We start from the raw sequence: 26,385 nt of genomic DNA on the forward strand, positions 1-26,385 counted from the left end.
AGAAGAGACTAATACAGAATCATTTCGCACAGTGCCTGGCATGTACCAAAGAACTGTCAGAGCAATACCTGCCATCTGCCTGTATAGCCAAGGCTCTACTATTCTAGCCATGAATGTTTATAAAATAAATTTCTCACGCTTTGAACTTCTATTCTTTCACAGATGTACAAGACTGGTCTAAGTGGCAGACAAACAACAGATCATAAATAGTCCGCTATGTTCAATTCAGTGTGTTATCAGAATAACACCTTACATTTGGAATATGTTCTGAAGAGCAGATAACTTTTGGCTTTTAAATAAAATATTTTAACACCTTTTCCTGAAATTCACTGTAATTTCTACATCCTCTATTTTCTATACTCTCAATTACTTGTTGGAGACCAGCCAGAGCCCTCAACATCAGTCTGGGACATTTTGGGGGCAGATGATAGATGGAGGCACTAGTGAGAGTTTGAATTGTAAGAAGACCAGGGGATAAAAGCTAGCTCTCAGCCTTAGGTAGTGAATTAAAAAGTGCCTGAGCCCCGTTCCTAACCACAAACGAAAGAAGCAATAATTTACGAACCCCTGCCAAACGCATATGAATTTATCATTCCGTTAGGAATACAATCTCAATTTGTAAAGAATGTCTCTAAATTCATTTACCATTCACTTGCTAGTACTATTGACTATTCTAAATGTAGCTGCTCAAAATGTGTTTTTTAAGGGAAGTCTGCAATCTTCGTATCATGTGCTTCAAAGTAACATTCCAAGCCTAAAGTTGAATCCACGGAATTCAGCAGCAAGTGATTGCACTTTTTTTCCCCACTGCCTTTGACATTCTCTGTAGCATCTCATTACGTATGAAGTAGGTATTTCTGTCTGCTGAACACTTAAATTCAACCAGTTGCCTTTATTCAGCAGTGGGGAGTAAGTCACTCCTTGTTACTGCAACTTTTTTTCTAACCATATGTTTTACAGATTCTCAATATAATTAACTTCACTACAGGCCCAGAAATTGAACTAATTAAAGATAGAAAACTGAGAACATAAATAGACTAAATAGATAAAAATATGAAAAAAAAGGAATTCTTGGAAATGACGTGCTCATGAGAACCTAAAAAAAAAAAGAGAAAATGATGAATGAAACTTTTTTCATAAAACATAGCTTTTATTCACATCAAGGGAAATATCAGGAACTTCAGAGGACTAATATTACATAAAGAGAAGTGTCAGTTCCTTGAAGTTTGACCTTAGGTGTCAGTCTTACTGAGTGCTGAAGATTTTTTTGACTGCTTCAGTAGGCTTAATTAACCTATATTTTGTATTACTGTAGCATTTCTTTCACCCTCTTCCTTACTCTGGGAGAGACTTAATCGTTTATATTTTGCTTTCCTACATGATTTCGAGACCCTAGATACCCTAGTGTAGCCCCATCATGGGGGACCAAGCTTGCCACATAGTAGGTACACCATAAATACTCTAAGAAAGAATGAATAATCAACAGAAGATTTGCAGGAAAAAGAACCATAGCAACTTTTTGAAATATGATATAAATAACCCATTGGGAACTTTAGAGATAGTTCCATTGCCCAAATAGAGAAATCAGAAATGCCTGAATACTCATTCATTCTGTTTCATTTCCTCATGTATTTAAGCACCAAAGTAGACATTTTGCTGTCTTCTTAGGATAGTGGGTGACAAGTACCAAGTATTGTGAAGGTAATTGATGGACAGACCGTTATAGAACACTTAAAAGAAATGAAGACATTCAGAATAAATTGCTCATAAAAGGAAACGGTTATTTCTTTTAAGATGGCTATTAGTACAATAAGGAGTACTATACCATTTTATTACCCCTTGTCATAGTTACCTTACCCTCAGCCAAATGTGAAGGTTCAGTAGACTCTCATTGATGTCGTATGACCAAAGTGGTGTTAGTTACAGTTATAACTTGACCCATGTCTCCTGGAATATGGGTAGACACAGAAACTGCTGTTCTATTGTTTCTCGAAAAATCTAAAAGCCTTCTCCTGAGACCTCTAGCAGAAATAACTTCACAGGCACCAGCTTCACTTTCACCAACAGTAGGAAAGAGTTCCTGTGTCTTAAAGTGGACACTATAGGTACTAGAGAGGCTAGAAAAATATTGACAGGTCGCAGAGTAGTAATGTTACCTCTCATCAGAATAAATGTAGGTTGCAGAGTAGGGAATAATGATTGTAACTGAATGAATGATGATGAAGTTTTCATTTGGAGTGAGTAAATAAATAAATAAATAAATAAATAAATAAATAAATAAATGTAACCATAGAAATATGCATAGCAATCTCTGATGATTTTTGTGGTATCAGTTGCAGTGTTCCCTTTTGCACTTCTCATTTGTGCTTATTTGAATCTTCCCTCTTCTTGGTTAGTCTAGCTAGCAGTCTGTCAATTTAATTTACGTTTTCAAAAGATTAACTTTCATTTCACTGACATTTTGTATTTTTTATTTTGCCCTCAATTTTATTTAGTTCTGGTCTGATCTTTGTTATTTCTTTTCTTCTGCTCTCTTGGGTTTGTTTCGTTCTTGTGTTTTGAGTTCCTCGAGGTATGACATTAGTTTTTAATTTTTGATCTTTCTATTTTATCGATGTAGGAATTTAAAGTTATAAACTTCCCTCTTAGCACTTCTTGGCTGTGCTTCTTTGTTTTGGTATGTTGTACCTCCATTTTTATTCATTTCAAATGAATTATATTTTATTATTTTTTAATTTAAATGTTCATCTTAATTTTGTCATTGACCACAAAATCATTCAGGAGTATGTTGTTTATTTTCCATGTATTTGTGTAATTTCCAAGAGTTCTTCTTGGAATTGATTTCAAAATTTATTCTACTGTGGTCCAAGAAGATACTTTGTATGATTTTGATTGTTTGAAATTTATTAATACTTGTTTTGTGACCTAATATACAGTTTATCACCTTGGAGAACGTTCCATGAGCTGATGTGAAGAATGTATATCCCATGGTTGTTGTACAGAATGCTCTATAAATGTCTGTTAGCTCCATTTGATCTAAAGTCCAATTTAAATCCAGTACTTCTGTTTGCTTTTTGTTTCTATTTCCATGAAATATCTCTTCCCTTTTCTTTACTTTCATTCTATAAGTGTCTATCAATAAGGTGTGTCTCCTGTAAGTAGCATAGGGTCAGATCATGTTTTCTTTTAAAATCCATTCTGTCAATCTGTACCTTTTAAGTGGAGAATTTAATTCATTTATGTTCAAAGTTAATATTGATTTGTGAGGTTTTGTTCCTGTCATTATGTTAATTATCTAGTTGTTCTGTAGCTTCTTTTGTGTAATTTTTTATAAGACCTGTGAGTTTTATACTTTTGTGTGTTTTTATGATGGTGACTGTTGACATCTTGTTTTTATGTTTGGAACTTCCTTGAACATTTCCTGCAGAATCAGTCTAGTGATGACGAATACCTTCAGTGTTTGCTTGTCTGGGAAATGCTTTATTTATCTTTCATTTATGAAGCTTATTCTGGCAGTATACAGAACACTCATGAAAGAAACTTTAGATGACACAAACAAATGGAAAAACATCCTATGCTCATGGATTGGAAGAATTAATATAGTTAAAATGACCATACTTCCCAAAGCAATCTATAGATTCAATGCAATTTCTATCAAAATACCAACATCATTTTTCACAGAATTAGAAAACTAGTCATAAAATTAATATGAAACCAAAAAAGAACCTGAATAGCTAAAGCAATTTTAAGCAAAAAGAACAAAGCTGGAGGCATCATATTACCTCACTTTACATTATACTACAAGGAAATAGTAACCAAAACGCTTCTGTACTGGTATACAATTAGACACATAGATCAATGGAACATAATAGAGAACCTATAAATAAAGCCACATGCCTACAGCCAACTGATCAACAAAGTTGACAAAAACATACACTGGGGAAAGGACGCCCTTTTCAATAAATGGTGCAGGGAAAATCTAATAGCCACATCCTGAAGAATGAAACTGAACCTATGTATCTCACCATATACAAAAATTAACTAAACATAGATTAAAACATAAATGTAAGACCTGAAACCATAAAAATTCTAGAAAAAAGTAGGAAAAACTCTTCTGGACATTGGTCTAGGCAAATAATTCATGACTAAGACCTGAAAGGTGAATAAAACAAAAACAAAAATAGAAAAATGGCATTTAACTAAACTAAAAAGTTTCTGCATAGAAAAATAAACAATAGCGTGAATAGACAACCTACAAAATGGAAAAAATATAATGTAAACTATATGTCCAACAGAGGACTAATATCAAGAACCCATGAGGAACTAAAAATAGCAACAACAACAACAACAAAACAAATGACCCCATTAAAATGTAGGTAATGAACATGAATGAACACTACTGGGGGAACCCGCCCCCAATATTTCAATGTAGGTTCTTTCTATTTTCCATAAGTGTCAGCCCCTGAGAAATAAAGAGAGACAGTATAAAGAGAGGAATTTTACAGCTGGGCCGCTGGGGTAACATCACATATTGGTAGGACTGTGATGCCCGCCTGAGTCTCAGACCAGCAAGTTTTTGTTAAGGGTTTCAAAAGGGGAGGTGGTGTAAGAACAGAGAGTAGGTACAAAGATCACATGCTTCAAAAAACAAAAAGCAGAACTACTAAGGGTCTAACAAAGATCATATGTCTCTGAGGGAATAGAACAAAGGGCAAAAGCAGAACCACTGATAAGGGTCTATGTTCAGCAGTGCATGTATTGTCTTGATAAACATCTTAAACAAAAGAAAACAGGGTTCAAGAGCAGAGAACCAGTCTGACCACAAATTTACCAGGGCGGAGTCTTCCCAACCCTAGTAAGCCTGAGGGTACTGTAGGAGACCAGGGCATATCTCAGTCCTTATCTCAACTGCACCAGACAGACATTCCCAGAGCAGCCATTTATGGACCTACCCCCAGGAACGCATTCCTTTCCCAGGGTATTAATATTAATATTCCTTGCTAGGAAAAGAATTTAGCAGTATCTCTCCTACTTGCACATCCATTTATAGGCTCTCTGCAAGAAGAAAAATATGGCTCTTTTTGCCCGACCCCGCAGGCAGTTGGACTTTATGGTTGTCTTCCCTTGTTCCATAAAAATCGCTGTTATTATGTTCTTTTTCAAGGTGAACTGATTTCATATTGTTCAAACACACGTTTTACAATCAATTTGTACAGTTAACACAATTATCACAGTGGTCCTAAGGTGACGTACATCCTCAGCTTACAAAGATAACAGGATTAAGAGATTAAAGTAAAGACAGGCATAAGAAATTATATAAGTATTATTTGGGAACTGATAAATGTCCATATTAAGATGAAATCTTCACAATTTATGTTCCTGTGCTGCAGCTCCAGCCAGTCCCTCCATTTGGGGTCCCTGACTTCCCACAACAGAACACTTTGCAAAAGAAGACATGCAAATGGCCAATGAGTATATAAAAAAATGCTCAACATCTCTAATTAGCAGAAAAATGGGAAATTAAAATCATAAAGAGATTTCATTTACACCAGTCAGATTGGCTATAATTAAAAAGTCAAAAAATAACAGATGTTGAAGAGGATGCAAATAAAAGGAAAGACTCACACACTGTTGGTGGTGAAGTACATCCATTGAAAACAGTATGGAAATTTCTCTAAGAACTAAAAATAGAACTACCACTCCACCTAACAATCTCACTACTGAGCATCTACATAAAGGAAAAGAAATCATTATATGAAAAAGATACTGGCACTCATATGTTTACCACAACACTATTCACAATAGCAAAGATATGGAATCAAAATAAATGTCCATCAATGGATGATTGGAAAAAGAAAATTTTATATACACACACAGACATATATATATGTATATGTATATGTATATGTATATGTATATGTATATGTATATATACACACACATCATGGAATATTACTCAGCCATAAAAAAGAATGCAATTGTGTCTTTTGCAGCAATATAAATGGAACTAGAGGCCATTATTTTAAGTAAAATAATTCAGAAACAGTATGTCAAATGTTGCATTTTCTCACTTATAAATCAAAACTCAATATTGTGTACATATGGACACAGAGAGAGGAATAATAGAGGCTTGGAAATGTGAGAGGGTGGGAGAAATCTGAGGGATAAGAAATAACCTAATTAGTACAATGTATACTGTTTGCATGATGGTTACATTAAAAGCACATACTTCACTACTACGCAATGTGTCCATGTATCAAAACCCCTAAATCTATAAACATTAAAATAAAAAATAAATACATATAATTACCTCTAAAATGAGGATATTCTAATTAAACAAATATTGCTGGAAAGACTATAAAATCCCCCATGAGATCAAGAAGACAGTAAAGGAAGATCTAGCAGAGTTGTTTTATGAATTATATTGTGGTGATAAAGAATAAGCTTTCTTGTTTGGATCTCCACCAAGTCCTGCCTATTAAATAAATGGGTTGCATTTGGAAGATCATACCAACGTGTTTCTATTTTTCTAATATTTTTCCTTTAATTTCTGGACCAAAGCCTGTGTTCCCCAAGAAACATCTTTTGATGCCAGTCCTAAAAAATTTCCTCTGAACTCTTGTTGTGTCAGTTACCAATATCATTCACATGACTCTTTGTCTACGCTGACTTCTATGTTTTATTATTTACATGTAGTATCTATACTCTGTTTCCTAAACTGATTGGTGAGGCCCAGTGAAGGGGAAGGAAACCATCAGTTCTTCAGTTCCTACTCTGTACTACCAGCTATATATTTAATACATTACTTTATCTACTTTTCACAGTAACTTCTCACAGCCGGTATTATCTTTACTTTTTACAGATAAAGAAACTGAAATTCAGTGAACTTAAATAATTTGCTGAAGGACAAATTCAGAATAGTTTGACACTAGAACTAATGTCAAATTATTTTACCAGTATTTTAAAATAAGAGTCTTTTTGCTTCTTTTACATAGCATGTGCTTAGCCCTGCTTCTTGAACCACGTATATGTGTACTAATGTCTCTTAATGATAATAAAGTATTCCTTATTATCAGTATGCTTTCGAAGTGCCTAAATATCTAAATATCTACACTTTTTCTAGAATTTCAAATAAAATTCATTACAAGGTAAATAATTTCCTGGTGAAAATACATTTTTATGTAATAAAATGCAATCATGTAAAAGATATTGAAGACCACAACAAAACTGCATGTCTGATTTTGTAATGAATTTTGCCTAGTTTCTGTTATTTTGATACATATGAGATATATATATATATATGATAATCATAAATAAGTTTCTTTTTTTTTCTTCATTGAGTGTCAATCCACATCTATAGGCTAGAGCTAGATCATTACTCTGTTTTTTCACTGAATTATTTTGAGACCCACCTAATCTAAAAGTTTACATTTTCTTCCCCCTCCACACACCCCCAGGCAATCGATTCACATGCAGCAACCAGAGTGACTCTGTTTTAAATCAGTTCATATCATTCCTCAGCTCATATCATCCGATGGATTAATGACTTTCATGCAAAATAGAAGACCAAGTACTTTCCATGTGCTACAGAGCTCTATAGGATCTAAAATTCCATTAGCTTTGGAACCTCATCTTTGATTCCTCTCTCTTCTCACTCACTTTTTTTATTTTCCAACCACATGAACCTTGTTCTTTCTGTATCATGGTAGAAATGCTCTCATCTCAGGAACTGCCTGATCCCTCTATCTGAAACGCTCTAACTCCAGATATCCTCATGGATATCTCCCTCAAACTCTTTGAATCTTTGTCCAGTAATTTTCCATATCACTTAGGTCTGCCTTAATCAAACTATTTAAAATAGTGCATGTGCACGCACACACACACGACAACCTTCATCACCATCTATTCTTTTTACCTAACTTAATTATTCTCCACACCTCTTTGTCCTTTTAATATTTTATATAATGATCTTGCCTCTTATGTTTATTGTCTATCTCATTCCCACTACAATATAAAACTTCATGAGGAAAGAGATCTTTGTCTATTTTTTGTTCAGCCTTCTAATACCTAGGCTAATATATGTCATATACTAGCAACTCAACAAATAATTATTTGATCAACTTAATTATTAGCTATTGTAAAATAAAATATAAAAAATCTATTGCAGGGCTTTGGGATTCTAATGTATTAAAATGCATGGCTACATAAATAGATTAATTATAAAGATTTTAGTGTTGAGAGAGGCATTATCCTGTAAAATGGTTAATTTACAGTGAGTGCAGAAGTACAGGAAGAATCAGGCTCAGTTATAATATTAATGAATTAACAAATGTTGACTTATAGTACAATAGAGAGGAGCTCTTAACTCAGGCAGATGAGGATTTGGATACCTAGACTACCACTAACTTTCTGAGAAATCTAAGGCATGTTAATGAACTCTAAAGTGGCTCAGTTTCTTATCTGTACAATGGCAATAATAATATAAGGATGTTGTAAAGCAATATAACACATGTATTCTTGGAGAATTTGTATTACTGACAAGAACTCTTTCTTATTAATAAGAACTCTTTATATATTAAGTATATTTTACCTTCTATATTTGTTGCATATAATTTTTTCCCTGCCTGTCATTGCTTTTAGCTTTTTCTAACAGATATTTTTATTACAGTCAGTCTTTTCAACCTCAAACAATTTTCTCCATTTACTCAATTCATTTATCATTAAATCATTTTTATTCCTATATGTACTTCACATTTCTTATAATTATTTAGCACTTTATACTTTTTTTTAGAATAACAAAAAATATTTTAGTAAAACATAAGATTTACGTAAGTTTCCAGACACGCCATACAAAATGGTCACAAGCTTTTTTTGAAGGGAGGACTCTACACTTGACAGCAAAGTCACAATGTTATTAGTGAGGGCTGTGATGCTTGTTTAACGTTCCCATTTTGGTTCAAACAATCAAGCTTGTCCATCTACAATGTCTAAATAAAGTTAGACTTGGCTAGAGAGCATATTTCTAAAGAACTGGTTAGCTGCTTTTAACCAATCCAATTAGATCACCAAAAAGGCGGGGAAAGGAGCCCATAAAATTAAAATAAAACTACCTCCCCCCTCAAAAAAATAAAATAAAGAAAAACACCCACAGCCTTGCAGCTAACCTGCCAACTACCTTCATTCACAGTGCTTTATACTTAAACCAGGATGGGGGAAATGAATAAAAGCAGGGAGGGACCACTGCTTTTAAACGTTTCACAACAATCCGGATGATACGTCTAGCCTCTGCTCATGCTTTATGACAGTGAATCAGGACAAGACACAGATTTGCTAATGTACATTTAATCACCAAATAACTGAAGATGTCTGGGTTTTTATATTCTGTAATGTTTCTAAGACTATGTCCATTAAATGCAAGCAAAAAGGAAGAAATCTTGGCAGAACAGGAGAAGTGATACACACTTAATGATTGGATCAATTTAAATATTATTCATGGCATATAGCCTAGTCCATGCTCTAGCTGTTTCAATGGCTTGGGCTTCGTTGGTCGTCCACTGCTCCGCTACATCATTTGCTAATGGATCATCTGGATTGGGAGCACTTAACAAGGCCTGGATCGATAGCAGAACTGTGCGGATCTGCAGGGCTGGGGACCACTTGTCTTTCAAAATATCTAAACATATTCTTTCCAACTTGTCCACATTCGGATGATAAATTTTGGTCATGAAACGTACTTGAGGGGCTGCCATTGGGTATTCTTCTGCAAGTAATAGTTCAAGTTTAAAAGTCCCTCCCTCAAAGGGGGAATCCTGAAGGCCAGGATAACGGGCGTTGCTCTCATCTGGTTCGGCTTTGATGCCAGGAACTGGCTCTGCCAGCAAACGCTGAAAGTTTCCTTGATGATCCTGTGGGGCAGCCTGGACATCAGAACCTGAGTTCGGCCTCCGGTCTCGTCCAGTACTTTATACTTGTATTTCTACTTAAAATGTAATATTATTTAATCATGTATTAAACAGCTATGTAGGAAATATATGTGCATGGGATTTTAAAACAATTTTTAATCTCACCATGTTAATGAACCATCTTGTAGTTTGAAACTAAAGTCAAGTCATTTTTCGGCCGGGCATGGTGGCTCACGCCTATAATCCCAGCACTTTGGGAGGCCGAGGCAGGCAGATCAGGAGGTCAGGAGATCAAGACCATCCTGACTAACACGGTGAAACCCCATCTCTACTAAAAATACAAAAAATTAGCTGGGCGTGGTGGCGGGCGCCTGTAGTCCCAGCTACTCGGGGAGGCTGAGGCAGGAGAATGGTGTGAACCCAGGAGGCAGAGCTTGCAGTGAGCCAAGATCGCGCCACTGAACTCCAGTCTGGGTGACAGAGCAAGACTCCGTTTCAAAAAAAAAAAAGTCATTTTTCTTAAATTTTCCAGATTGAACATCATATTATTTGAGAACATTTTTGTCTTTTTTGAGAATTTTTATTTTTTCTATAATAAATATAACTTACAAAGTTAAATTTTAGAGATGATAGGAACTATATTGTTTCTCTAGAATTTAATAAGATTTTATATTCTGTCTTTAAGTTGTAGTATTTACTTCATAAGTAAATTTTAGATAGATATGATTCATCATATGAATCTAAGAATATTTATGTTTTTCATTAACTATATTATATGAGGGAGAGATACAAATTCTTTTTACATATGCCTCATTGGAATCTACCAAGATGATCATATGGTTTTGCTTCCTTTTCTCTTGATGTGATGAACTACATAAGCAGAAGTTTCAAGAATAAAAAAACACCCTACTAGTTTCATAATGGATTGCTCTTTAATTATAGCTCTGTGTTTGAATTAGTAGTATTTTATTCAGTGCAATATTTCTGTGAGTATAAGATTAAAACAATGAATAATATTTTGCATTTTGTTTCAATGAGATATTATGTTTACAAAATGAGTTGAATTCAAAAAGAGCTCATAGCCTTTTGAGTGCTATAACACCATAAATGGGTGATAATTAGTTACTCAATAATACCTTCAAATAAATCACCTCCTATAAAACCTCTGGAGTGGGTACCATTTTTTAATGTGGCCCTTTTTCTCTTGTTTTAATTTAAATCAATTAATAATAATTTTTCTATTTCTTGAAAACATTTGCATGAATTACTTCTTTTCTAGAAACATCATCAATTTCAAGACTTTTAACTTTATTAGTATAAAGTTTTATATAGCTATATTTTTACATTATTTGTAGTTATTTTAACATTTATAAATTTGTATGTGTGTTTTATCTCTTTTTCCCACTTATCAGGTTTCCTAGAAATTGCTATTTTAATTGAAATTTTAACATATAGTTATATATTAATACTAAAAATTCTATGATTTTATATTTTTTGATTTATCAATTTTATATTTTATCTTTTTAAATTCATACTTTAATATTTTCTCAATGCTATTTTATAATTATTACCTTTAATGTTTAGATATTATAGCTCCATTTTGTTTTATTTTGTAGTAAAGTCAAATGAAGCTAATTATATTTTACTGAACAATGTGACTATTTATGGCTTGGCCAGTTACATTTTAGCAAACACCACTTCGACCCCATGATGAAGATCTGACACCTAATTTTCTCCTTGGATTTCTTTTGAGAATATCTATAACTACAGTTATAATTTCTTCTTTGACCTAAAAAATAATTTTGTAAAAAATTTTCTCTTTTATCTATTTGGGTATTTAATTTTAATTCACATCGTTACTTTTAAATATAAACATATTATGGTCCCAATGTGTGGCCTTTCTTAAACCTGAATTTTAGAATTTATTGAAATTTCTGTATAGCACAATTCACAGAAACTCACAAAGTTGATATCTGTATGCCAGAAAGGAACTTTGCAATTAGATGGATAAAGGGAAAAATAGATTTACACATAAAACATTCCATTAATTAAATAGAATTTAATTCTATTCAGTGGAATGTAGAATTTTTCAGTCACTAAATCTATATCATTTGTATTTACCGATTTCATTTAGCAAACATATAGCAAGCTGCGTAATGCACTCCATGTACAATTGCCTTCTGTCATTTTCTACTATGCATATAAATTTATATTTTATATTTTGATGAAATATTCAGTATATAATTATTATTGGGATACCTGAGTTGTTTTGTGTGACTTTCAAATACAAAATAAACATTTTATTCCCTTTCAATGCTTTTAGGCTTGTACTCAACTTTGTAATAACATTAAAATATCTGTTTTCATTTTGCTATGTTTTCCATGATGTTTCTGCCTAGATTTTGTTAAATTTTCTTTGAAATTTATGTTTTATGTGTTTCTCTTTGTATTAGTCTAGATAGGCTGTTTTTTTTTTTTGAAACAACTAAAAAACCTCAATTTCTGAACACAATACCTCATTTCTAGAACATTTCCTTCACCAAAACATATATTCACAAGGTTTCATTGAGATGCAAGGGGAAAGGGTGCTGGGAAACGTGGGTTTTTAGTGTTGCAAGGTGGGGAACATTGTTTCTGCCATAGTCTGTCATTCTTTTCATCAAAGGTCCATTCATTCTCCTTCCTTTTTTTTTTTTTCTCAAAGCTGTTTGTTTGCTTAGGATGGCTTTATTAATTAAAGCTCTTTTTTTGGTTCCAAATTAATTTTATAGTAGATTTTTCTAATTCTGTGAAAAATGTTGGCATTTTCATTGAGATAGCATTGAATCTGTATAATGCTTTGGGCAGTAGGGCCATTTTAACTACATCGACCATGGATTTTTTCTTATTTATTTGTGTCATCCCTGATTTCTTTCAGCAGTGTTTTGTAGTTTCTTTTTTTTTTAATTCTTTTTTTTTTTTTTTTGTAGAGATCTTTCACTCCTTGATTAGATGAATTCCTGGGTATTTCATTTTCTTTGGGGCTATAGTAAATGGGATTATGTTATTGATTTGACTCTCAGCCAGAATGTTACTGGTGTATAAAAATGCTACTGATTTTTTTACATGGATTTTGTATCCTGAACCTTTACCTAATCTATTAATCAGCCCTGGAAGCCCTTTGGTGTGGTCTTTAGGGTTTTCTATGTATGGAAATTTATTGTCAGCAACAAGATAGTTTAACTTGTTTTCCTGTTTGAATGGCTTTTGTTTCTTTCTCTTTCCTGATTGCTGTGTGTGGATAGAATTTCCATTATCATGTTGAATAAAAGTGGTAAGAGTAGACACATTTGTCTTCTTCTAGTTCTCAAGTGCGATGCTTTCAGCTTTTGCCCATTTAGTATGATGTTGCCAGTGGCTTTGTCATAAACGTCTCTTATTATTTTGATGTACTTCCTCCAATGCCTAATCTGTTGGAGATTTTTATCATGAAGGAATGTTAGATTTTATTGAAGGTTGTCTTTGTATCTACTGAGATGAGTGTATGACATTTGTTTCTTATTCTGTTTATGTGGTGAATCACATTTACTGATTTGCATGTGGTGAACTAACTTTCCATCCCAGAAATAAATCTTACTTGGTCATGGTGAATTAACTTTTTGATGTGCTGCTGGATTCAGTTTGCTGAACGAAGCTGGAGGCATCACACTATCCAACATCAAACCATACTATAAGGCTACAGTAAATCAAAAAAGCATGGTACAAGTACAAAAACAGATGCATAGACCGGTGGAACAGAATAGAAAACACAGAAGTAAACCTACATAACTACAACCATCTGATTTTCCACAAAATCTACTGAAATAAGCATTGACAATAAGAGTGCCTATTCAATAAATAGTGCTGGGATAACTGGCTAGTCATATGCAGAATAATGAATTGGACCCCTACCTCTTACCATATATGAAAATTAACTGAAAATGGATTAAAGACTTAAATGTAAGAGCTCAAATTATAAAAATGCTAAAAGAAAACCTAAGAAATACCTTCTTAACAAGTTTTGGCAAAGAATTTGTGGCTAAGTCCCCAAGAACAATTACAACAAAAACAAAAAGTAGTAAGTGGCACCTAATTCAACTAAAGAGCTTTTGCACAACAAAAGAAGTTACTGACAGTAAACAGACAGGCTACGGAATAGGAGAATATAATCACAAATTATGCATCTGATAAAGGTCTAATATCAAGAATCTACAGGGAACTTAAATCAACAAGGAAAGAACAAAAATATCCACTTTAAATGGGCAAATAATATGAACAGACACTTCTTAAAACAAGGTGTCCAAGCAGCCAACAACATATAAAAATGCTCAACATCGGCCAGGTGCAGTGGCTCATGCCTGTAATGCCAGCACTTTGGGAGGCTGAGGCAGGTGAATCACAAGGTCAGGGGTTCAAAACAAGCCTGGCCAAGGTGGTGAAACCCCGTCTCTACTAAAAATACAAAAATTAGCCGGGCTTGGTGGCGGGCGCCTGTAATCCCAGCTACTTGGGAGGCTGAGGCAGAGAATTTCTTGAACCCGAGAGGCGGAGGTTGCAGTGAGCCGAGATTGCGCCACATCACTCCAGCCTAGGCAAAGAGTGAGGCTCTGTCAAAAAAAAAAAAAAAGAAAGTTTTGCTGTTGTTGTTTTCTAAGTGCCATTTGGCTCTCTATGTAATTTCTCATTCACAAAAATTTCTCTCTCAGCCTTCTGTAGATCTGGTTCCTCTAGTGTTCAAAAATTATAGAAATGAAAAATAAAAGGAAAAAAAGAACTGAATTTGATCATTTGCCGTCAATCTGTTTTTCTCAACTGAACTGTTTGTAGGAATAAAAATTTAGTCTTACTAATGCAAGAATTTTCCCAAAATAAGTCTAAATCTTGTTTTGTATTATTTGCCTAATTCATGAGACACACTTGCATTAATCATATTTGGCTCTTTTGACCACAGGAATATTTTCTTCAACACTTTTTTATTGTTGATTTCATTAATTTAATTTGTAATCTCAATATTTTCTCTGCTTTCTGGGCTTCATATTATGTTTAATTTGGATTCCTACAATCGTTTCTGTGTATCTTTTAGAGGCTATTTTATTATTTTAACCTGTTATTTCTTTTCTTCACAATCATGTTTGATGAATAAAATTTCCAGGCCTTAGGGTATACACATTTACAGACTAACATTTTTTTTTCCAAATAGCTCTCTCAAGTTATGATACCAATTTTATATTTCCACAAGGAGTATATGAACCTTCCTGTTTCAACACATGCTCACCATTTCTTGGTATATTAAGCTTACAATTTAAATTGTCCTATATGTACAGTGAAAAAAGATAACTTCAATTTTTCAATGTTTATTGTACATTCAGTTGTCCTTTTTGCACAGTTCAATTTTATGTAATTTACCCATTTTTAATATTTATATATTTTTGACTTAGGCATCAGAAAGATAGTTTCAATATACTTGATTTTAACATTTTGTTTGCTAAATATGTTTAAGTATATTGTTATCATTTAAATTTGTTTTTCAGTAACTTTAGTAACTTCTTTCATTTATTTGTGGGTTTTCTGTTCCTTATCTAAGAAATTTTATCATAGATAGAAAAAATTACTGAATACTATTTCTTAACAATTTTGAAGGTTTTCTTATTTGTCTCTTTTATCTGTCTGGGATCAATTTTTGCATATGATATTTGGTAAAGATCTAATATTGTAATTTTTTCAATTGGAAAACAATTTATCCCAACATAATATACTGAAAGTTTATTCTTTCCCCACTGATGTAGAAAGTTAATTCTATTATACATTCAATTGTTGTATATACCTTGATGAATTTCTGAGTTCTATCATCTAAAATATTGATTAATTTGCCTCTTTCTTCACCTACTTTAATTACAAGAGTTTAAAATGAAAGTACTTTATACTTTTATATTTTTGAAGAATATTTTAGACCTTTATAATTCTACATATATAGTTTCATAATGAGGCTTTGATTCAAATTGCATTAAATTTATTGTAAAGTGAAATATCTTTTTCATGTTGTTTTCTCATCCATCAAACGGATACATCTTTATGCGTATCTAAGGTTGCCCTTACCGTTACTCAGTCTTTTGTGATTTCCTTTGTCAAAATCATGAGTGTACTTTATTAGATTTACTCCTAAATAATGTGTGTATATGATATTATAATAATTTTTTGTATCATAATTTCTAAGAGTCTTGTTAATATATAGAAAAAATATCCATTTTTGTTGACTGAGCATGAACCCAGAAATTCTCCCAAATTATTTTTTGTAAAATTTTATTTACTTGCCAGGCACAGTGGCTCACGCCTGTAATCCCAGCACTTTGGGAGGCTGAGGCGGGTGGATCACGAGGTCAGGAGATCAAGACCATCCTGGCTAACACAGTGAAACCCCATATCTACTAAAAATACAAAAAATTAGCCAGGTGTGGTGGCGGGCACCTGTGGTCCCAGCTATTTGGGAGGCTGAGACAGGAGAATGGCATGAACCTGGGAGGCGGAGCTTGCAGTGAGCCGAGATGGCGCCACTGCACTCAGCCTGGGCCACAGAGTGAGACTGTCTCAAAAACAAAAACAAAAAAAACCCAAAAAACTATATACTCATTTCTATTTTTATTTTTCAGCTTTATTTAGGAATAATTGATGAATGAAAATTGTACCTGTTTACAGTGTACAAACTGATGATTTGATATATATACACATTGGAAAATGATTACCGCAATCAAGCTAATTAACATACCCATCACCTCACATAGTTACCATCTTACCATCTTTGTGTCTGTATGGTCTGAAAATTTAAGATTTATTCTCCTGGCAAATATCTAGTATACAACACAGTATTATTAGTCACCATACTGTACATTAAATCTCCAGAACTTATTCATCCTGCATAACTGAACCTTTGTACCCTTTGACCAAAAGCCCTCTATTTCTTCACTCCCTCAACCCCCAGCAAACATCATTCTATTCTCTGCTTCTATAAGTTTAACTTTTTTAGATCCCACACATAAGTCAGATCATTCAGTATTTGTCTTTCTGTGTCTGGCTTATTATATTTGCATAATATCCTGCAGTTTCATCCACATTGTTGCAAATGACAGCATTTCCTTTCTTAAGGCTGCAGAATATTACATTGTATGCGTATATATGTATTAGTCTGTTTTCATGCTGCTGATAAAGACATAACCATGACTGGGCAATTTACAAAAGAAAGAGGTTTATAATGGACTTACAACTCCACAAGGCTGTGGAAGCCTCATAATATGACGAGGCAAAGAGGAGCATGTCACTTCTTACATGGATAGCAGTAGGCAAAAAGAGAGAGCTTGAAAGAGCTTGTGCAGGAAAATTCCCCCTTATAATAACCATCAGATCTTGTGAGACTATTATAAGAACAGAACAGGAAAGATCTGCCCCCATAATTCAATCACCTCCCACCAGGTTCCTCCCACGACACATAGGAGTTGTGGGAGTTACAACTCAAGATGTGATTTGGTTGGGGACACTGCCACCATATCATTCTGCCCCTATCCTTTCCCAAATCTCATATCCTCACATTTCAAAACTGATCGTGCCTTCCCAACAGTATTTCAGAGTCTTATTTCAGCATTAACTCAAAAGTTCACAGTCCAACGTTTCATCTGAAACAAGGCAAGTCCCTTCTGCCTATGAGCCTGTAAAATCAAAAGCAAGCTAGTTACTTCCTAGATACAATGGGAGTACAGGCATTGGATAAATACAGCCATTCCAAATGGGAGCCATTGGCCAAAACAAAGGGGCTGCAGGTCCCATGCAAGACTGAAATCCAGAGGGGCAGCCAAATCTTAAGGCTCCAAAATGATCTCTTTTGATTCCAATTCTCACATCCAGATCACACTGATGCAAGAGGTGGGTTTCCATGGTCTTTGGAAGCTCCACCCCTGTGGCTTTGCAGGATATAGCCTCCCTCCTGGCTGCTTTCACAGGCTGGCATTGAGTGTCTGCAGCTTTTCCAGGCCCACAGTGCAAGCTGTCAGTGGATCTACCATTCTGGGGTCTGGAGGATGGTGGTCTTCTTCTCACAGGTCCACTAGGTGGTGCCCCAGTAGGGAGTCTGCATGGGGGCTCCGACCCCACATTTCTTATCTACACTGCCCTAGCAGAGGTTCTCCATGAGGGCCCAAGCCCTGCCCATGCAGCAAACTGTTGCCTGGGCATCCAGACCTTTCCATACATCTTCTGAAATCTAGGTGGAGGTTCCCAAACCTCAATTATTGACTTCTGTGAACCTGCAGGATCAACACCACATGAAAGCTGCCAAGGCTTGGGGCTTCCACCCTCTGAAGAAACAGCCTGAGCTGTACCTTGGCCCCTTTTAGTCATGACTGGAGTTTCTGTGATGCAGGGCACCAAGTCCCTAGACTGCACAGAGCATGGGGACCCTGGGCCTTGCACATAAACCATTTTCTCCTAGGCCTCCAGGCCTGTGATGGGAGGGGCTGCCATGAAGACCTCTGACTTGCCCTGGAGACGTTTTCCCCATTGTCTTTGGGATTAACATTAGGCTCCTTGTTACTTATGCAAATTTCTGCAGCCTGCTTGAATTTCTCCTCAGAAAATTGGTTTTTCTTTTCTATCACATTGCCAGGCTGCAAATTTTTGGAACTTTTATGCTCTGCTTCCCTTATAAAACTGAATGCCTTTAACATCACCCAAGTTAGCTCTTGAATGCTTTGCTGCTTAGAAATTTCTTCTGCCAGATACCCTAAATCATCTCTTTCAAGTTCAAAGTTCCACAAATCTCTAGGGCAGGGGCAAAAAGCCACCAGTCTCTTTGCTAAAACATAACAAGAGTCATCTTTGCTCCAGTTCCCAACAAGTTCCTCATTTCCATCTGAGACCACTTTGGTCTGGACTTTATTGTTCATATCACTGTCAGGCTTTTGGTCAAAGCCATTTAACAAGTCTCTAGGAAGTTCCAAATTTTCCACATTTTCTTGTCTTCTTCTGAGCCCTCCAAACTGTTCCAACCTCTGCCTGTTACCCAGTTCCACAGTCACTTCCATATTTTCAGGTACCTTTTCAGCAGCGCCCCACTCTCCTGGTACCAATTTACTGTATTGGTCTGTTTCCAGGCTTCTGATAAAGACATATCCAAGCCTGAGCAATTTACAAAAGAAAGAGGTTTATAGTGGACTTAAGAGTTCCACGTGGCTGGGGAAGCCTCATAATCATGGCAGAAGGCAAGGAGAAGCAAGTCACATCTTACATGGATGGCAGCAGGAAAAAAAAAAAATAGCTTGTGCAGGAAAACTCCCCCTTATAATAACCATCAGATCTCATGAGACTTACTATCATGAGAACAGAGGAGGAAAGACCTGCCCCCATAATTCAGTCACCTCTCACCGGCTTCCTCTCATGATACATGAGAATTGTGGCAGTTACAATTCAAGATGGGATTTGGTTGGGGACACAGCCAAACCATACCAATATATCATATATTTTTCAATATACCCCATCTGTTGAGGGAAAACTAGGTTGATTACATATCTAGATATAGTGAATAATGCTGGAATAACTATAGAAATGAAGATATATGTTCAATATACCAATGTCATTTCTTTTGGAGATACATATATATATATATATACACACACACATAGAAGTGGAATTGCTGGATATATGACAGCTCTATTTTTAATATTTTCACTAATCTCCATAATGCTTTCCATAATGGCTGTACCAACTTACATTTCCACCAACAGTGTACAATGTCTCCCTTTATTTTACATCTTTATGTTATCCATCTTTTTGATAATAGCCATTTCAACTGGTATAAGGTGGTATCTCTCTGTGGTTTTTATTTGTATTTCTTTGATGATAAGTGATTTCAATTCCTTTTTTCATATACCTGTTGGCCATTTGTATTCCTTTTATGGAGAAATCTCTATCCAAACACTTCAAACACTTTGCTTATTTTTTTAATCAGGTTACTTGTTTTCTTATTGCTGAGTTACCTGACTTTCTTATATATATATTGGATATTAACCACTTGTCAGATGCAAAGTTTGCAAATATTTTCTCCCATTCTTGTCTCTTCACTCCATTGATTGTTTCCTTTGCTGTGCAGAGCTTTTTAGTTTGATCTAGTCTCACTTGTTTATTTTTGCATTTGTTGCCTGTGTTCTAGAGGTCATATCCAAAAAAAAAAACATTGCTTTTTCCTGTTTTCTTCTAGTTGATTCATAGTTTCATGTCTTATGTTTAAGTCTTGAATCCATTGAGCATCACTGGAGCTTTATTTTGTCCATTTGCTGACATCATGTTTTTCTTATTGATCTTGATGCTTGTGGCCATGTGTCAATGTCTGCATGTTGATATTGTTACCTAATCCAGTGTTTGCAGCCTGGCTTTGTTTGGTAACTTTCTTCAGCAGCAGGTTTGTCCAGTGATTCAATGTAGGTTGACTGGTGGTATCCTTAAATCCATTACCATTTCAGCAGTTGCAGTTCCCTGAGGTGCCCTAAAGCCTAGAATTGTTGGGTCCATAATATTTTGGCTGCTGAGGCTGATGCAGTGCTGAGTCACACCAGAAATCATGGCTGCCAAGACCAGCACAGCACTGGAGTGTGCCCAAGACCCACAGCTGCTATAGTCTGCCCACCACCGAGGTTTATTCAGGGTCTGAGGCTGCTGCAGTCAGCTGGTGGTCGTGTGGGTCAGATCTCAAGTTTGCCTTACCAGGGCCACAGTTTCCCATCTGGCCCTGGGACCACAAGATTTTGTCTCATGCTGGGGCAGGTCTAGAGGCTTCCTTCATGTATATTGGCCTGGTGCCAGGAGCAGAGGGGTCTAGCCCAGTGCTGGGCTTTACTGTAGTGGGCCCAGTACTGGATTCTAATGCAAAGTCCTATGCTTGCTTCCCTCCTTTTCCTCAAGTAGATGGTATTTCTCTCCAAACTAAACTGCGTGAGGATGGGGAACAGGTGATGCAAAACTTATTAAATGGTCCTTTCTGCCCTCTTCAATTTGTCTATTCTAATTATTATGCTAAAACCAGGTACTGTAATGTCTCATCTGGTTTTCTTAGCTCTCATGAAAACTTCTTCATGCATGGATAGTTGTTCAAATTAATGTTTCTATGGTGGAAGAGGGGATAATCCCTGGAGATTCCTACTCCACCATCTTCCTCCACCCCTCTCTGCCTTTTGTAATTTGATACTCTTTTGATAGACATATACATGCTAAGAACTGTTACATCTTTTAGGAGAATGGACGCCTTATCATTATGCAATGTCAGTCTTTATCCCTGCCATTTTATTTGCTTTGAAATCTGTTTTGTCTAAATTTAACAATTATTCCAGATTTCTTTCAATTAGTGTCAACATGGTATATATATTTTTTACCTTGTTAATTTTAATTTATCTTTATCTTTATATCTAAAGCAGATTTCTTATAAAAAGCCTGTAGCTGAGCAATTGTTTAAAAATCCACCATCATGATCACCATCTTTAACATGTGTATTTAGACCATTCTGTTCACATTTAAAATAATTACGGATATAAGCTGAAATATTTACTATGCTTTAACTTTTTCCTATTCATTGTTCTTTTAATATGTATATTTAGACTAATCATATTACTCAATTCACATCAATGGTGAGTTGATATTACAATATCACCTATGCTTCTTTTGTAACATATTAGTAGTAGTTGCCTTAGAGTTTGCAGTATACATTTACAATTAATCTAAGCAGACTTTTAAACAATATTAAATAGATTCACATGTAGTGCATGTGCCTCATAATGTAGAAATTTCCACACTTCTGTCTTTTCACCTTTGAATAACATTACATGGATTTATCTGTAGTGCAGGTGGCTTACAACAGAGAAATCTCAATTCCACTCCACTATGCCTTATAAAACTCATTTTACTGATTAAGAGGTTATTATCAGACAGTATGTTGTTACCATTAATATTTGAATAGTTATATTACATTAATTTAAAATAAATAACAATATTTACTTTCATTTATTTCTTCTCCGACACTTTTTTTCTTTATGTACGTAAAAGACCTGTATCATCTTTCTGCATGCTGAATACCTTTTTTTTTTAACATTTAGTTCATGGGAAGTCTTCTGAAGAATAATCTCTCAGATTTATTATTCACTATTGAAGGATAATTTCAGTGCATATATAAAATTCTATGTTAGGTTAATAGTTTTTTTATCTTCTAATGCTTTAAATACTTCACTCCACTCTCTTTTTGCTTATATGGGTTCTGACAAGGAGTCTGCTGTTATTCTTTTTTTTTTAATTTTATTTTTATTTTTAAAACCTTTTTTTTTTTTTTCGAGACAGAGTCTCACTCTGTTGCCCAGGTTGGAGTGCAATGGCGTGATCTTGGCTCACTGCAACCTCCACCTCCCAGGTTCAACTGATTCTCCTGCCTCAGCCTCCCAAGTAGCTGGGATTACAGGTGCCCACCACTACACCTGGCTAATTTTTTTTTTTTTTTTGTATTTTTAGTAGAGACGGGGTTTCACCACGTTAGTCAGGTTGGTCTCGAACTCCTGCCATCAGGTGATCCGCCCACCTCGGCCTCTGAAAGTGCTGAGATTACAGGCATGAGCCACCGTGCCCAGCCTGTTATTCTTATGCCTTTTCCTCTATAGATAAGGTAATTTCCTTACCCCCACACCCACCACTGGCTTTTATCAAGATTTTGTCCTTGTATTTGGTTTTCTGCAGCTTGAGCATAATATGCCTGGTTATATTTTATTTGATACTTATTCTGTTTGCGATTCTATAAGCTTCCTGAATCTGTGGTGTGGTGTTTGTCATTAATTTTGAAAAGTCCTTGGCCATTATTACTTCAAATATTTCTTCTTCTTTTCTTTTTTTTCTTCTCCTTATGGTATTCCAATTTACACACGTTACATGTTTTCAAATTACCCTACACATCTTAGATAGATAGTTTACTGATTTGATTCTTTTTTTCTCTTGTTGCAGCTTGGTAAGTATTAATTGACACATCTTCAAACTCACTAATCCTTTCCTTGGCCATGTCCAGGCCATCAAAATAATTTTTCATTTCTGGTACAGTGCTTCTGATTCTTATAATTGCCTTTAATTCCTTTCATTTTTTGATTTTCTACTTCTCTGCTGATATTACCCATTTGTTTTTGCATATTATCTCTTTTGTTCATTAGAGCCATCAGTATACTAGTCATAGTTATTTGACATACCCTGTCTAAAATTCCAATGCGTGTGTCTGGTTCTGATGCTTGCTATGTCTTTTGGAACTGTATTTTTCCTTGCCTTTTATCATTTCTTGTCATTGATGTTGCCACTGTTGAAAGCCAGATATAATATATCAGCTAGTAGTAACTGAGGCATACAGGAATCTAGTGTGAGGTTTTATATTAACTTGAATAGGATTTGAGCAATGTTTGATGTTTGCCGTAACCACAGGTGTCAGAGCATTTAAATACCCCTAAAAACATTGTTTTGTTTTCTCTGCTACTTTTTGGTTTCTCCTAATAAATGCTTCACAAATAAAGTCTAGCTTAGCAGCAGTTTCAGCCATACTAAGGTGTGGGAGTGTAGAAGCTCTCTTTACTATTACGATTAAATTTCACTCCTTTATTGGTCCTGAATACCAAGGCTATGGCCTTTACGAATTACTTCTGAAGTAATTCATAGCCTTTTATTTCTTCCCCTGCATGAGACGGAATGTCTAGAGACGGGTGGAGTTGGCTGGTTGCTCTCCTTCCATGTTGGATAAAGATCTAGTGAAGTTTTTTCTTCTGTAAAGTAGCTCTTTCTTATAGGAACACTAAGTGTATATCCAAGTGGTTACTTTTTCCCTTACTCTGACCAAAGCATGAGGAATTTTATTTTTATCTTCACAATGACAACATGATGAGTTTCTTCAAGTGAATGCCCATGAAACTATGTAACTTCCATAAGATTGGGCCTCCAGGAGATTATCCCTCTGGTGCTAGTCTACACTAAGCCTCCAGCGATTCATCAGTATCACCATTTAATTATTTCTACCAGTTTATTGCTCGAGTTGCTTCTGCTCCAAATAAATTGATCTCAACTGTGATCCTCTGTATTTATCTATGTCTCCAGATTTCAGTTTGGTGGTTTATCCTGTGGCCTCAACTTTATGATGGCTCTAGGAAAGACATTGGTTTTCAGTTTGCTTAACTTTTGCACTGTTGTAAAAGTGAAAGTGAGAATGTCCAAGCGCTTTACATTTTGGAGTTGAAACCAGAAATACTAATAATCCTAATATTGGCTTATATAATTCAAAGCTATATTATTAGGTGCATACTAGTTTATGACTGCCAACTTTTTGGCAGTGTCCCTCTGTATCCCTAATAATGCCTTTTGACTTTCTGTTCTGAATGCATTTTGATTTTCTGTTCTTTTTGAAATTAATAATGCCAGACTTCCTTTCTTTGGTTATACTTTGCTTAGAACGTATTTTCTTCCAACCTTTTTAACCATTCTATATGAACTTACTTTAAATGTATCTCTTTTAAGAAGAATATAAATAAACTTTCCCCTCATCTGATAGTCACTGTCATGCAGTGGATGAGTTTAAACTTTTGCATTTAATGTGATTATTGACAAATCCTAACTTGTTTCTAAATTTTATTTTATTTTTAATTATTATGGTTTTTTTTCCTCTATAGCCTTCTACTGAGTTTATGAGGCTTTTTTTTTTACTTCTGCATTTTCCTCAGTACTGATTTTGAGGTTAGTGAGTCTATTTCTGAATGTGCAGAGGTTACCCTTATCTTTTCTGTTGTGGTTGTGGTGGTGATAAGGTTTTGTTTTATCCTTAGTTTTTATAATTCATATTTACATTAGGAAAGTCTAAAGCTTATTAGTATCGCAAATACACAGAACATAGAAATCTTTAAATCCAGGAAAAGTATATGAAAACCCGGAGGGAGCCAAGATGGCCGAATAGGAACAGCTCCAGTCTACAGCTCCCAGCGTGAGCGACGCAGAAGATGGGTGATTTCTGCATTTCCATCTGAGGTACTGGGTTCATCTCACTAGGCAGTGCCAGACAGTGGGTGCAAGACAGAGGGTGCAGCGCACCGTGAGCGAGCCGAAGCAGGGCGAGGCATTGCCTCACTCGGGAAGCACAAGGGGTCAGGGAGTTCCCTTTCCTAGTCAAAGAAAGGGGTGACAGACAGCATCTGGAAAATCAGGTCACTCCCACCCTAATACTGCGCTTTTCCGACGGGCTTAAAAAACGGCACACCAGGTGGTTATATCCCATACCTGGCTTGGAGGGTCCTACGCCCACGGAGTCTCACTGATTGCTAGCACAGCAGTCTGAGATCAAACTGCAAGGCAGCAGTGAGGCTGGGGGAGGGGCCCCCGCCATTGCCCAGGCTTGCTTAGGTAAACAAAGCAGCCGGGAAGTTCCAACTGGGTGGAGTCCACCACAGCTCAAAGAGGCCTGCCTGCCTCTGTAGGCTCCACCTCTGGGGGCAGGGCACAGACAAACAAAAAGTCAGCAGGAACCTCTGCAGACTTAAATGTCCCTGTCTGACAGCTTTGAAGAGAGTAGTGGTTCTCCCAGCATGCAGCTGGAGATCTGAGAGTGGGCAGACTGCCTCCTCAAGTGGGTCCCTGACCCCTGACCCCTAGCAGCCTAACTGGGAGGCACCCCCAAGTAGGGGCAGACTGACACCTCACACAGCCAGGTACTCCTCTGAGACAAAACTTCCAGAGGAACGATCAGGCAGCAGCATTCGTGGTTCATGAAAATCCACTCTTCTGCAGCCTCCGCTTCTGATACCCAGGCAAAAAGGGTCTGGAGTGGACCTCCAGCAAACTCCAACAGACCTGCAGCTGAGGGTCCTGTCTGTTAGAAGGAAAACTAACAAACGGAAAGGACATCCACACCAAAAACCCATCTGGACATCACCATCATCAAAGACCAAAAGTAGATAAAACCACAAAGATGAGGAAAAAACAGAGCAGAAAAACTGGAAATTCTAAAAAGCAAAGCACCTCTCCTCCTCCAAAGGAACGCAGTTCCTCAGCAGCAACGGAACAAAGCTAGATGGAGAACGACTTTGACGAGTTGAGAGAAGAAGGCTTCAGACGATCAAACTACACTGAGCTACAGGAGGAAATTCAAACCAAAGGCAAAGAAGTTAAAAACTTTGAAAAAAATTTAGACGAATGTATAACTAGATTAACCAACACAGAGAAGTGCTTAAAGGAGCTGATGGAGCTGACAGCCAAGGCTCAAAAACTAAGTGAAGACTGCAGAAGCCTCAGGAGCCGATGCGATCAACTGTAAGAAAGGGTATCAGTGATAGAAGACGAAAAGAATGAAATGAAGCGAGAAGGGAAGTTTAGAGAAAAAAGAATAAAAAGAAATGAACAAAGCCTCCAAGAAACATGGGACTATGTGAAAAGACCA

General features: G+C 35.8%; 1 pseudogene; it reads right to left on the bottom strand.

The window, feature by feature from the left end:
• Positions 1-9,479: 9,479 nt before the first annotated feature.
• On the bottom strand, positions 9,480-9,925 carry LOC116811429 (ubiquitin-conjugating enzyme E2 N-like; annotated as a pseudogene).
• Between the last annotated feature and the right edge of the window lie 16,460 nt (positions 9,926-26,385).

The sequence above is a fragment of the Hylobates moloch genome, unplaced genomic scaffold (assembly GCF_009828535.3).
Source record: "Hylobates moloch isolate HMO894 unplaced genomic scaffold, HMol_V3 SCAFFOLD_7, whole genome shotgun sequence".
Classification (NCBI taxonomy): Eukaryota; Metazoa; Chordata; class Mammalia; order Primates; family Hylobatidae; genus Hylobates; species Hylobates moloch.